Source organism: Elephas maximus, chromosome 1 (assembly GCF_024166365.1).
Source record: "Elephas maximus indicus isolate mEleMax1 chromosome 1, mEleMax1 primary haplotype, whole genome shotgun sequence".
In the NCBI taxonomy this organism is placed as follows: domain Eukaryota; kingdom Metazoa; phylum Chordata; class Mammalia; order Proboscidea; family Elephantidae; genus Elephas; species Elephas maximus.
In genome coordinates, this window is record NC_064819.1 from 84,602,487 (window position 1) to 84,617,433 (window position 14,947).

Consider the following 14,947-nt stretch of genomic DNA (forward strand, 5'->3'; position numbering starts at 1 on the left):
CAAACCTAAGATTTTTTTTATTACAAAATTTTTCTTGCATATAGCACACCCACATTTGTACACTCATACAGTATGGTGATTCTTTTTCTACAGGACTTTAAACATTTCTTGCAATTAAAAACACCCCTTCTCCCCCACCTCCCCGTACATAACATGAAAGCAGAAAAGAATCATAAGTACAACCCAAATGCATTTCTTGTAAGTCGATCCCGAATCATAGGGACTCTGTAGGGCAGGGTGGAGCTGCGTCCTAGGGTTTCCCGTATAATACAGGATACACTTGCCCCTATAGAGTCTCCGCAGCTGTAATCATTATGGAACCTGACTGCCATGTCTCTGTCCCTGTGAGCAGCTGGTGGGTTCAAACTACTGATCTTTCTGTTAGTAGCCAAGCACTTTATAAGTGCACCATCATGTAGTATATTAGAATTTCTTACCCCACAATTTCCATAGTAGAACCATCCCATAGGGTTTTCTAGGCTGCAATATTTACAGGAGCAATTCTCCAGGTCCTCCTCCTGCAGAGCAGCTAGATAGATTGAATCAGAGACCTTTAGGTTAGCAGCCTAGCTGGTAACCGTTGTGCCACCAGGGCTCCTAGTGTTTTTCCTTTTAATTTTAAATAAAATATTCAACACTTCATGGGAGACCATGTCAATATGGAAATAAAGGAGAGGATGACAAAAATATATACGTATACAACCTGGTTGAATTTGCTAAAATCAGTAACTAGTATAGTGAAATATATAGGAATATATACATGTATATAGTGACATATATAGGAATATATACATGTATGTATATTAAAAAAAAATTCTTGGCTGCATGGATTTACCACTCTTACTTCTATTACAATCTCCAAGCTGGGATGCAATTGTTATATAAGAAAAGGGATGGTAATAATTATGCAAAGGTCAACAAAACTGCCAAAACTCAAGATTGAACAAGGGACTGTAGATTCCTCAGGCTGACACTCTCCCAGCCAAGCTATTTCAGCTATTTGAGGAGAGGATTTTCAGTAATCCTTTCAAAGTTCTGTTTTACCTTTTTACTTACAAGGCTCGTGTATTTTTAAATACTGAATCTCATTCAATATTATCTACTCACTCTCCCAAAATTATATGGGTTCTGTTCCCACCCATGTCTGAAAAATGCGATCCAATTATTGGGAACCTTTGATGGGTTCGTAGAGGAGGAGGCAGGTGAGGAAGGAGAGAAATAGTGAAAACGGGAAGAAGCTTCTGTACCTGGTAACGTCTGGCTATTCCATGCTCCAAATGCTGCTCAGAAAACAAATGGAATTCCAAATGAAATGCAGGAGTCTGTTCTTTTTCTCCTCCTTCAGTCCTTCGTTTTCCGTCTTGCTCTTCAACGACACTGGAAAGAGGTACAGAGGATTACTGAGCACGTTAATATGGTGCTGGCCTTGCTTCAGAGTAGAAACGGGGAAACATTTAAAGGCAAAATACTGAATAATCTGTGTATTTCCATATGAATTCACAAAACGTGTTTTCCAAAGGAGAAAAGAACAGAAATGTTGGGAATATAAACAGCAGATGAGTTGTATGGTTTCCAACCTTTTCAAGGAAAGGACACACTCCCATTGAGCTACACATCTCTCACCACAGGAAGGTCATGAAGATCCACCTTGAAATATTACCCCGCATTTCTAAGAAGTGTTTGCAGATCTGAATCTTGGCCAGAGAAACGCTCCACTGTTTCAAATCCCACTGGACCTCCCAATCTGGTTGCATCAGAACAAGCAAGACCAGAAGGAACAGGCTCACTTGTGCTCTATTTTGTGGTTACTGAGGAACAAAAAAAAATAGAAGAATTGAGAGAAATTAAAGACATCCTCGGACAATCTATTAACCATCTTCGTTAACAGAAGATGTTTTGTGTTCTCAGTTGGGACTCTGTCAATTAAAAGACAGAAGGCTGAGGACCTACCCACTTATTCCTTCTACCCATTCCCGGTCTGACTCCCCACATCAGCCTCAGCTGGCAGTAATATTTAGGATCAATCACTATACGTGAAGGCACATCTTGCCCAAAGTCCTCTGACCCAGGAAATAGGGAAGGGCATTTCTCAAGGAATCCTTTCCAAATAGAAAGTTGAGAAAATCATTAGCGTCCATGAAAGTAAAGGTGTGAAAGACAGGGATGAATTGGGAGAATGCTAGACTAAAGCATTAAAAGTACCAGATCCTTTCCCAGAGTTGGAAACGTCCTCAATTTATGTCAAAATGATGTCTCCTTCTTGCACCAAGTCACCCGACAACAAATACCCTCCAATACTCACTTTCTCAAGTAAATTTTCTAAAGGTCTAAGACTAGGAGAGTCGGAACTGCGTGCCTCCAACCTTCTTTGCCTTCCTCAGTGTTACAAACAATAAGACTAAAGAGCTCAACTATTTATTGAGTGAGAGATGTTTGCAAACCACTGTCAGTTCTAGAGAAACTGCTGCAATTACCGCAAAGCCTTTTTTTTTTTTTTTTTGGCTTATAGACTGTTTACAATTTTGTGATTAAAGAGAATGTACATTTGGCACAGTAGTTCAGAAGACCAAGTCACAGGGAATACACAAAATCCTAGAGACACAAGTCTTGTGAAAAAGAAACTTTTAGGCTAGATATCTACCATTATTTTCTTCAAAGTGGGCAAGGTCCTTGGGAAAACAAGAAGGAGCATTCTGGAGGGATGAATGAGGTTGATTTACAGGATGATATTTAAGGATAATATAAATGTCCAGAAGTCTTGGAGCACAGTCCAGGCTTTGGGGAATTATTTAATTTTTATTACCGTATTTCAGTATTTTAAGTCTTTTTTTTAAATATAATTTTTATTGTGCTTTAAGTGAAAGTTTACAAATCAAGTCATTCTCTCACACAAAAACACATATACAGCTTGGTATATACTCCCAATTACTCTCCGCCTAATGAGTCAGCCCACTTTCTCCCTCCGCTCTGTCTTTTCGTGTCCATTTCATTAGCTTCTAACCGCCTTTAGTCTCTCATCTCCCCTCCAGACAGGGGACACCAACATAGTCTCAGGTGTCCACCTGATCCAAGAAGCTCACTCCTTGCCAGCATCCCTCTCCAATCCATTGTCCAGCCTAATCCCTATCTGAAGAGGTGGCTTCAGGAATGATTCCTGTCCTGGGCCCATAGAACTTCTGGGGGCCATGACCATTGGGGTCCTTCTAGTCTCAGTCAGACCATTAATTCTGGTCTTTTTATGAGAATTTGGGGTCTGCATCCCATTGCTCTCCTGCTTCCTCAGGGGTTCTTTGATGTGTTCCCTGTCAGGGCAGTCACCGGTTATAGCTGGGTGCCATCTAGTTCTTCTCATCTCAGGATGATGTAGTAAGTGGTTCACGTGGCCCTTTCTGTCCCTTGGACTCGTAGTTACCTTGTGTCTTATGTCTTGGTGTTCTTCATTCTCCTTTGATCCAGGTGGGTTGAGACCAGTTGATGCATCTTAGATGCCTGCTTGCTAGTGTTTAAGACCCCAGACGCCACTCTCCAAAGTGGGATGCAGAATGTTAATAGATTTTGTTATGCCAATTGACTTAGATGTCCACTGAAGCCACAGTCCCGAAACCACCCCCCCCCCCCCCCCCGCTAAGCTGGCCTTTGAAGCATTCGGTTTATTCAGGAACCTTCTTTGCTTTTGGTTCAGTCCAGTTGTGCTGACCTCTCCTGTATTGTGTGTTGTCTTTCCCTTCACCTAAAGTACTTCTTATCTACTGTCTAACTAGTGAATGCCCCTCTCCCACTCTCCCTTCCTCCCCCTCTCGTAACCACAAAAGAGTGTTTTCTTCTGTTTAAACTAATTCTCAAGTTCTTATGATTGTGGTCTTAGACAATATTTGTCCTTTTGCAACTGACTAATTTCACTCAGCATAATGCCTTCCAGGTTCCTCCATGTTATGAAATGTCTCGCTGATTCCTCACTATTCTTCATGGATGCATAGTATTCCATTGTGTGAATATACCATAATTTATTTATCCATTCATCTGTTGATGGGCACCTTGGTTGCTTCCATCTTTTTGCTATTAGAAACAGTGCTGCAATAAACATGACTGTGCATATATCTGTTCATGTAAAGGCTCTTATTCCTCTAGGATATATTCTGAGGAGTGGGATTGCTGGATCGTATGGTAGTTCTATTTCTAGCTTTTTAAGGAAGAGCCAAATTGATTTCTGATGTCTTGTACCATTTTACATTCCCACCAGCAGTTTATAAGTGTTCCAACCTCTCCACAGCCTCTCCAACATTTATCATTTTCTGTTTTTTGGATTAATGCCGGTCTTGTTGGAGTGAGATGAATGTGATCTGCATTTTTCTAATGGCTAGTGGTTGCGAACATTTTGTCATGTATCTGTTAGCTCCCTGAATGTCTTCTTTAGTGAAGTGTCTCTTCATATCTTTTGCCCATTTTTTAATTGGGTTATTTGTCTTTCTGTAGTTGAGTTTTTGCAGTATCATGTAGATTGTAGAGATCAGGTGCTGATCAGAAATGTCATAGCTAAAAACTTTTTCCCAGTCTGTAGGCAATCTTTTCACTCTTTTGGTGAAGTCTTTGGATGAGCATAGGTGTTTGATTTTTAGGAGCTCCCAGTTATCTACTGTTTCTTCTGCATTCTTAATAATGTTTTGTATACTGTTTGTGCCATGTATTAGGGCTCCTATCCTTGTCCCTAGTTTTTCTTCTGTGATCTTTACCATTTTAGATTTTATTTTTTGGTCTTTTTGATCCATTTTGAGTTAGTTTTTGTGCATGGAATGAGGTATGGGTCTTCTTGCATTTTTTTGCAGATGGATATCCAGTTATGTTAACATCATTTGTTGAAAAGACTGTCTTTTCCCCCATTTAACTGTTTTGGGGTCTTTGTCAAATATGAACTGCTCATATGTCAATGGATTTATGTCTGGATTCTCAATTCTGTTCCACTGGTCTATGTATCTCTTGTTGCACAAGTACCAGTCTGCTTTGACTACTGCGGCGGTATAATAGGTTCTATAATCAGGTAAAGTAAGGCCTCCCACTTTGTTCTTCTTTTTCAGTAACGCCTTATTTATGCGGGGCCTCTTTCCCTTCCATATGAAGATGGTGATTTGTTTCTCCATTCATTAAAGAATGTCCTTGGAATTTGGATCGGAATTGCATTAAATGTATAGACCACTTTTGGTAGAATAGGCATTTTTATAATGTTAAGTCTTCCTATCCATGAGCAAGGTATGTTCTTCCACTTATGTAAGTCTCTTTTGGTTTCTTGCAGAAGTGTACTGCTGTTTTCTTTGTATAAGTCTTTTACATCTCTGGTAAGATTTATCCCTAAATCTTTTATCTTCTTGGGGGCTATTGTAAATGGCATTGATTTGGTGATTTCCTCTTCGATGTTCTTTTTGTTGGTGTAGAGGAATCCAACTGATTTTTGTATGTTTATCTTGTATCCCAATACTTTGCTGAACTCTTCTATTAGTTTCAGTAGTTTTCTTGAGGATTCATTAGGGTTTTCTGTGTATAAGATCATGTCATCTGCAATAGAGATACTTTTACTTCTTCTTTGCTAATCTGGATGCCCTTTATATCTTTATCTAGCTGAATTGCTCTTGCTAGGACCTCCAACACAATGTCGAATAAGAGTGGTGATAAAGGGCATCCTTGTCTGGTTTCCGATCTCAGTGGGAATGCTTTCAGGCTCTCTCCATTTAGGGTGATATTGGCTGTTGGCTTTGTATAAAAGCCCTTTATTATGTTGAGGAACTTTCCTTCTGTTCCTATTGTGCTGAGAGTTTTCATCATGAATGGGTGTTGAACTTTGTCAAATGCCTTTTCTGCATCAATTGATAAAATCGTGTGATTCTTGTCTTTAGTTTTATTTATGTGGTGGATTCCATCAATTCTTCTTCTAATGTTGAACCATCCCTGCATACATGGTATGAATCCCACTTGGTCATGGTGAATTACTTTTTGATATGTTGTTGAATTCTATTGGCTAGAATTTTGTTGAGGATTTTTGAATCTACCTTCATGAGGGATATAGGTCTATAATTTTCTTTTCTTGTGGCGTCTACCTGGTTTTGGTATCAGGGATATGGTGGCTTCATAGAATGAGTTTGGGAGTATTCCGTCCTTTTCTATGCTCTGAAATACCTTTAGTAGTAGTGGTGGTAACTCTTCTCTGAACATTTGGTAGAACTCTGCAGTGAAGCCATCCAGACCAGGGCTTTTTTTTGTTGGGAGTATTTCAATTACCTTTTCAATCTCTTCTGTTGTTATGGGTCTATTTAGTTGTTGTACCTCTGTTTGTGTTAGTTTAGGTAGGTAGTGTGTTTCTAGGAATTCATTTCTTCTAGGTTTTCAAATTTGTTAGAGTACATTTTTTCATAGTAATGTGATTTGATTCTTTTAATTTCATTTGGGTCTGTTGTAATATGGCCCATCTCATTTCAGGTTATTTGATTCCTCTCCTGTTTTTCCTTTGTCAGTTTGGCCAGTGGTTTGTCAATTTTGTTGAGTTTTTCAAAAAACCAGCTTTTGGTCTTGTTGATTCTTTCAATCGTTTTTCTGTTTTCTATTTCACTTAGTTCAGCTGTAATTTTTATTATTTGTTTTCTTCTGGTGCCTGTGGGTCTCTTTTGTTGCTCTCTTTCTATTTGTACAATTTATAGGGATAATCCTTTGATTTTGGCCCTTTTTTCTTTTTGGATGTGTGCATTTATTGATAAAAATTGGCCTCTGAGCACCGCTTTTGCTGTGTCCCAAAGGTTCTGATAGAAAGTGTTTTCATTCTCATTGGATTCTCTGAATTTCTTTATACCATCCTTAATGTCTTCTATAGTCCAGTCTTTTTTGAGCAGGGTATTGTTTAGTTTCCAAGTGTTTGATTTCTTTTCTCTGCTTTTCTTGTTACTGATTTCCACTCTTATAGCCTTATGATCAGAGAAGATGCTTTGTAATATTTCACTGTTTTGGATTCTGAAAAGGCCTGCTTTATGACTTAATACATGGTCTGTTCTAGAGAATGTTCCATGTGTTCTGGAAAAGAAAGTGTAGTTGGTTGCTGTTGGGTGGAATGTTCTGTATATGTCTACGAGGTCAAGTTGGTTGATTGTGGCATTTAGATCTTCCGTGTCTTTACTGAGCTTCTTTCTGGATGTCCTGTCCTTCACCGAAAATGGTGTGATGAAGTCTCCTACTATTATTGCGGAGCTGTCTATCTCAGTTTTCCATTCTGATAGAGTTTGTTTTATGTATCTTGCAGCCCTGTCACCGGATGCATAAATATTTAATATGGTTATATCATCTTGGTGTATTGTCCCTTTAAACATTATATAGTGTCCTTCTTTATCCATTATGATGGATTTAACTTTAAAGTCAATTTTGTCAGAAATTAATATTGGCACTCCTGCTCTTTTTCGATTGTTGCTTGCTTGATATATTTTTTTCCATCCTTTGAGTTTTAGTTTGTTTGTGTCTCTAAGCCTAAGGTGTGTCTCTAGTAGGCAGCATCTAGACGAATCTTGTTTTTGAATCCATTCTGTCACTCTCTCTCTCTTTATTGGTGCATTCAGTCCATTTACATTCAGTGTAATTATGGATAGGTATGAAGTTAGTGCTATCACTTTGGTGTCTTTTTTGTGTGTTGTTGACAGTTTCTTTTTCCCACTTAATTTAATGCGCTGAGTAGAGTATCTTTATATATTGTCCTTTCCTCATATTTGTTGTTGTTGATTTTGTTTCTGCTGAGTCTCTGTTTTTTTTCTTGTATTTTATTTTGATGAGTAGGAGGGTTTGTCTCCTTTGTGGTTACCTTATTATTTACCGCTCTTTTTCTAAATTTAAAACTAACTTTTATTTTTTTGTATTGCCTTATCTTCCTCTCCATATGGAAGGTGTATGATTACATTTCTTAGTCCCTCTTTATTATTTACATGTTGTCTTCTTTTATATAATACCATTGTTGTTACCCTGTTTTGAGCTTTTTTTTTTTTTGAAATAGTTTTGCTTTGTTTTTTGTTTTTTTATTTCCCTGTCTGGGTTGACTTCTGATTGCTCTGCCCAGAGTTCTAGTCTCGGGTTGATACCTGATATTATTGATTTTCTAACCAAAGAACTCCATTTAGTATTTCTTGTTGTTTTGGTTTGGTTTTTACCGATTTCCTCAACTTGTGTTTATCTGGAAATGTCTTAATTTCACCTTCATATTTAAGACACAGTTTTGATGGATATTTGATTCTTGGCAGGCAATTTTTTTTTTTTTTCAATTTTTTAAATCTGTCATCCCATTGCCTTCTTGCCTGCATAGTTTCTGCCATGTAGTCCAAGCTTATTCTTATTGGCTCTCCTTTGTAGGTGGCTTTTTGTTTATCCCTCGCTGCTCTTATAATTCTCTCTTTATCTTTGGTTTTGGCAAGTTTGATTATAATATGTCTTGGTGACTTTCTTTTAAGATAGACCTTATGTGGAGTTCGATGAGCATCTTGGATAGATATCTCCATCTTTCACAATATCAGGGAGGTTTTCTGCCAACAAATCTTCAACAATTGCCTCTATATTTTTTTATCCCTCCGTGTCCTGGTGCTCCAGTAACTCATAGGTTATTTCTCTTGACAGAGTCCCACATGATTCTTAAGTTCATTTTTTAAAAATTCTTTTATCTGATTTTCTTCAAATATATTAGTGCCAAGTGATTTATCTTCGAGTTCAAAAATTCTAGCTTCTACTTGCTCAGTTCTGCTCCTCTGACTTTCTATTGAGTTGTCTAATTCTAAAATTTTATGTTAATCTTTTGAATTTCTGATTGCTGTCTGTCTATGGATTTTTTTAGCTTATTAAACTTTTCATTATGTTCCTAAATAATCTTTCTAATTTCTTCAATTGCTTTATCGTGTGTTCCTTGGCTTTTTCTGTGTATTACCCCATTTCCTTCCAGATGTCTTGAAGAGTTCCGTATATTAAACTTTTGTATTCTGGCTCTGGTAATTCCAGGAATGCACTTTCATCTAGAAGATTCCTGGATTCTTTGTTTTGAGAGCCTATTGAGGTGATCTCGGCCTGTTTCTTTATGTGACTGGATATTGACTGTTGTCTCCGAGCCATCTATAAGTTATTGTATTAGTTTATGCTTGCTTACAGTGTTGTAGCTGCTTGCTTTGTTTTGTTTTGGTATACCTCCCTGGGTTGCTTGAGTGAGGTAGCTTGATTATTTTCACCTTTGGAGCTCTGATGGCCTGTCCCCAGCTGGCTAGAGCTGTTATCAGGTATATAAGTCTAGGAATCCATTCAGTTTTTTTGTATGAATTCAACTCAGGTTTCCAGGTAGCTGATCACCAAGTGTGTGGTACAGGCTCTGTCCTACAGTCTTAGAGGGGCAGGGGTGATTGGCGTATATAGCGGTATCTGATTGCAGCAGGGGAGCATGCTATGAACAGGGCAGGGAGCTGAGAACCGACCCCCGAGTCTCTCTGAGAAAGATGCATCCCTGTTCTCTAGAGCGTGCAGGTGGGTGGGTTTTGCAGAAGGACTATGGGCACCCAAAGGTTTTGATTGAGAGGATTGCAAGGTACCAGTCCTCTTTGGACCCTGTCGTAGATGGCTGGGTGACCTGAGTGAAGCGACCAGTCCTTAGGTCCCTGATGTGCTTAGGTGAGGACCTTGCTTAATAGGCAAAACAATGTCAAACGTCAAACACCCACCTTTCCACCGCACAGCTGAAATGGCTGGAGTTTGCCAACAAGGGCCTATTTTCCCAAAATATGCCCATACAAGTCCATGCAAAAGGGAAAGGTGCTCAAGATCTACCGACAGTTTATCCCTGGACAGGCGCTGCTTCTATCTTGAGCTCCCCCAGTGAACGGAGCTAGCAAATTATCTTTTCCCCCAGTTGCAAATTTTTTCCTTCCCTAAGGCCAGGAGGATGGCTCTATGTGCTCAACAGGGCCTACCTCAGGCCCAGGGATTCCACTGCTGGAGCCGGCTTGGCGGTGGGGGCAGAGGGGGGTGGTAAAATATATTCAAGTACTTACCTTTTGCCTGGAGTGCAGTTCTTTTGAGGTTCCAGAGGTGTGAGTAGGCTGTGTGGCTGGCTGCTTTTCCCTGAGGAAACTGCAGCCAAAGGCTAGTACCAGCCCGCCACCGCAGCTCTGGGAATGGTGCCTGAGGGCTTCCCACTATTCAGGTCCGGTAACTCAGCTTCTGAGCAGTCTCTTCCTACCCCTTCACCTCTGTTTTCTAAGCTTGCCTTTGAAGCTCACGGCTCCCAGCTTCTCACAAATATACGGCTTTCACTTGTTTTTTGGGGTCTTCCTTGCAAAGAGGGCTGGCCAGAAGACTTTGTCTATCCCGCCATCTTGGCTCCACCTCCTATAGAGACATTTTTGGAACCAAAAAGCATTTGAAAGGCACGAGCAGTGGAGTGCAAATTCCTAGAAGCTTACTGGTCATACAAAGCAGATGTGATAAGATTGACCATGAAGAAACAGAGGCAGTGGCTGTTCTTTACAAAGGAAGGATTCAGCATAGCTATGATCCATTCACTTTTATTTGTAGTGGGTCCTCAACTTATGACTGTGTCCCAAGTCAACTCTTACATAAGTCGAATACATTTTTTGTTTGTTTTTTAGTTTTCATCATTGTTGCCTTTTGTTATCAACATTTTTATAAATTTGTTCTTCATTTTCCAGGGTTGGCATGACAATGATAACATAAGCAACTTCGTCTGTAGGACATATTATTAACGATAGGATGTACAGAATACAAAAACAAGAGTTGTGGTAAGTGGTGCGCTTTCTTACTGAAGTAGGACTTACGTCGGAACTACCTGTATCTATTTTCCTTTTTGATAGAAAAACCTTTTGGGCTGCTTCACATGGGTCTGCCTCCTTTTGATGTCAACTGAGGTTTCCAATAAATGTTTTACTTAAAGATTTAAAATAACAGGGAAAATGGAGTGAGTGAGGAAATACAGGAAAATTGATGCTATGGAATATCAACTGGGAATGTGTTGATTCTTCTACTTTCATATTAGGAAGGCTTCTCATTCCCTGACAGTCTTCCTGACCTTGCCCAGAGTCCAAGCCACTCGCTTGCCTGAAAAGACTCGGGATCTATAGCCATCCTCTGGTTTTTACGCCCAGCACCTGCAGAGGAATCTGAAGGCATTAAGATGGGCTCCTCTGCTTTTGCTCCGTCCTTTGTCTCAGAAATGACGAGGCACTAAAGAAAACTGTCTGCTCCTCACCCCCGTCTTTTTTTCTGTCTTTCTGTCTCTTTAATAATAGAACAAATGGGAGCCAAGGTGAACCACCTGTTAACATGCATGCTTTTGATTCGGGTGGCTTAAGTGATTCCGTTGATATCTGGTTCTTCGTTTCTTCCCTTTCCGAAAGTCTTCCTTCCTTTGCCACAGTACCTTTAGGGGATGTAGAGACTCACAGCCCATGCATGGAAGAGCATTCAAGGCAGTTCACTGGGTTATGCTTTTACTTTCTATGTGTGCAGGAATGGAATGGAAAATATTAGGAGAACTAAATCTGCATTCCTTCAAGGAAAAAAAAAAAAAAAAAGATTGCCGTGGAGTTGATTCCAACTGATAGTGACACTATAGGACACGATAGAATTGCCCATACTGTTTCCTAGAATATGCCAGTGGCCTTTTGTTTAATAGCCCAATACTTAACTACCGCAGGGCTCCATTCCTTAATTAATACTGTTACTAGTGTTGGATCAGAGAAAAACTGCGGAAGTGACTGGGATTGAACCTGGCGCTTCATACCTGCAAGGAATGCCCTCTCCCACTGAGCTATGTTCCACACTCAGGGTCAGCTAGCGGAAATTTAGCTTCACTTAGTTGTATTACAATCCTAAAGTCTTGGAATGCAATTGTCATATTAAAAAAGGATGATAATAATTACGCATAGGTAAACAAAACGGCCAAATCCCGGAATTAAACCAGGGACCTTCAGATCTTCAGTGTAGTGCTCTCCTAACTGAAGTATATTGCCTGCTAGACACATGACCTCAGTTATACCTCAAAGTACTGTGTAGAAGACTAGTGTACTTTTAAATACAAATTTCAGTCAATATTATCTATTCACACACCCAAAATTGCATGAGGTCTGTTGCCACCCATGTCTGAACAATATGATCCAATTATTGGAGACTTTGGATGGGTTAGTAGAAGAAGAATACAAGGAATAGAAAATAAAACAGGGAGAAGTTTCTCTCCTTGGTAACTTCAGGCTCTCGTATGCTTTAAATACGACTTAAAAAACAAAGGAAATTCCAAATGAAATGATCAAGCCTGTTCTTTCTCTCCTCTTTCATTCCAGTCCTTCTTCTTCTGTCTTGCTCTTTGGTGACACTGGAATGGGGAACAGAGGATTAATGAGCACATTAATGTGCTGGTGAGGTTCTGGCTTCTGAGTAGAAAGGGGAAACATTTAAAAGCAGTTCATCGAATAATGTGTTTATTTCCATATGAATACGCCAAATGTGTTTTCAAAGGGAGAAAAGAATGGAAATATGGAAATTGTAAAAAGCAGATGAGTGTGTATGGTTCTGAACCCTCTCAAGGAATGGACACACTCCCATTGAGCCACACCTCTCTCACGACTGAAAGAGCATGAAGATCTTCCTTGAAATATTAACTATATTTCTATATCTTCGCAGATCTGATAGTTGGCCAGGGAGAAACTCCACTGTTTCAAATCCACTGTACCTCCCAAGGTGGTTCCATCAGAACAAGCAAGACTAGAAGGAAAAAGAGAAAGTAGAAAGATCATGCTCACTTCAGCTCCAGTTTGTAGGATCAATTATATGTATATGTATAGAAGGATTGAAAGGAAAGTAAATACGTCCTTGGACAATCTGTCAATGATCTTTGTTGACAGATCCCTTTGTGTTCTTAGTTGGAACTGTGTCATTTAAAAGACAGAAGGCTGAGCACATACCCACTGATTCTCTCTATCCCTTCCCCCTCTGATTCACTGTCTCCTTCTCTGCTGGCAGTAATATTTAGGATCAATCACCCTACGGCTTGGCAGGTGGTTTCCCAAATTCATTTGAGCAAGGAAATAGGGAATGAGATTTCTCTAGGAAAGCTTTCCAAAGAGAAAGCTGAGGCAATTATTAGCCACAATGAAAGTAAATGTGTGACAGACATAGCTCACTTGGGAGAGTCCTAAGGGTCTAAAAGTCTCAGATCCATTCCCAGGATTATACAGGTCCTCAATTTCTGTCAAAATGATGTAACCCTCATGCGCCAAGTCACCGTGCAGTGAATACCTTCCAGCACTCACTTTCTCTAAGACAAAGAGAATTGGAACTACTTGCTTCTGACCTTCTTTGCCTTCACCGGTATTAAAAACTACAAGACTAAAGAGCTCGACTATTTGTTGAGTGAGCGAAAGAGGAAAGGAGAGATATTTGCAAACGGGCAATAAGTTCTAGAGAAATTGCTGGGCCTATTTCAAAGCCGTTTTTTGCTTATATGTCCTTTACAATCTTGTGGTAAAAAAAGAATGTACAGTTGATACAGTAGTGCAGAAGAATAAGTCACATGGAACACACAAAATCCTAGAGATACAGGTTTTGGGAAAAAAAAAATTTATGTTAGGCATGTACCACATGATACTCCAAAGTGAGCAAACATCCTTGGGAAAACAAGAAGGGGCATTCTAGAGGGATTACTGAGCTTGGTTGACAGATGGATGTTTAATGATAAAGAGCCCAGAAATTTTGAAGTATTGTGCAGGCTTCTGGGGAATTGTTTAATTTTAACAGCAGTAAATACTTAAATTCAGTATTGTAAGTCTTTAAATAAAGATCTGCCTGCAATATGCTCCTCAATACCACATGGAGGATTTTGGATCAATAGGCTTTGGACTCACTGTACAGATCATCCGCCATACATGCTAAGCTGAAAGCATCCCAGTGAAAGAAAAGTCCTTGCTTAAGTTCTTCCCTCACCAGTCCAACCCTATCTGCTTAGTATCATTCAGGACCTCCTCGTATTTTCAGGTTCACCAATGGCATATTTTGATGACTTCCAGGGCTCTTTGACTTTTTCCTTTCAAACATCTGTATCTGAAGGAAGCTTTACATTTATGTCACTGGGTTGTCAGAGGGAAAGGAGTTTGACAGGTTTGCTTTGTTGTTGCTATGCAGTTCCTGACTCTGCATTTGACCTGTAGATTCTACCAGTCTAGAAAAAAGTCACTTCATGCAAAGCTGATGGAGTTTTGAAGTTTTCCCACCTTTAAAATCATTTGTGGACGTGATTCTTAAGCGAGGGATAGAGATGGATTGTGGAAGCAGATCTAAGGACCAGCTCAGAAGGTGTGAAGTGACAGGAGCAATGAGAGTCAGCTGAAAAGGATGGTGGCAGGGCACTGACCCAAGTAGAAGTGAAGTTCAGTTAACCATTTCCACTAACGTCTGTGGCTGTCAGTGATCTAAGGAGCTACCCATTTGGAGTCATTATCAGTGTGATAGATATCAGAGAGATGCGATTTTCTTGGAACTTTCCTGGTGGAGGCAAGTAACTTTCATTTAAAGAGTCTGCTGGCAAGTATGCCTTGGAGAGGACTACTGGAGTGGAAAGATCCTAGGACCAGAAAAAGTTATTCAAACAACAAACCAGTTAACCTTCTCCATCTATCACCACTAGATAGTATCCACACTACTAATTTCAGAAAGTGTGGAATTTAACCCTGTGGTTTTATTTATTTAATTTAGTGGGTTGGTCTTATTCTAGGCAAAGTTTTGTTTTGTTTTGGGTGGATGCGAAGAAGGAACCACACAGAAAAATATCACTATGCTATTACGAAAGAAAAGTCATCATCAAGCTAGTCAGTCTTCAGGGGGTGTAGCTCAGTGGTAGAGCATGTGCTTTGCATGTACAAGGTCCCTGGTTCAATTCCTGGCACCTCCA

General features: G+C 39.7%; 1 non-coding gene across 1 annotated transcript; it reads left to right on the forward strand.

The window, feature by feature from the left end:
• Positions 1–14,875: 14,875 nt before the first annotated feature.
• TRNAA-UGC (transfer RNA alanine (anticodon UGC)) lies at positions 14,876–14,947 on the forward strand. Its single transcript has one exon. It is a non-coding gene; the product is annotated as a tRNA-Ala (tRNA).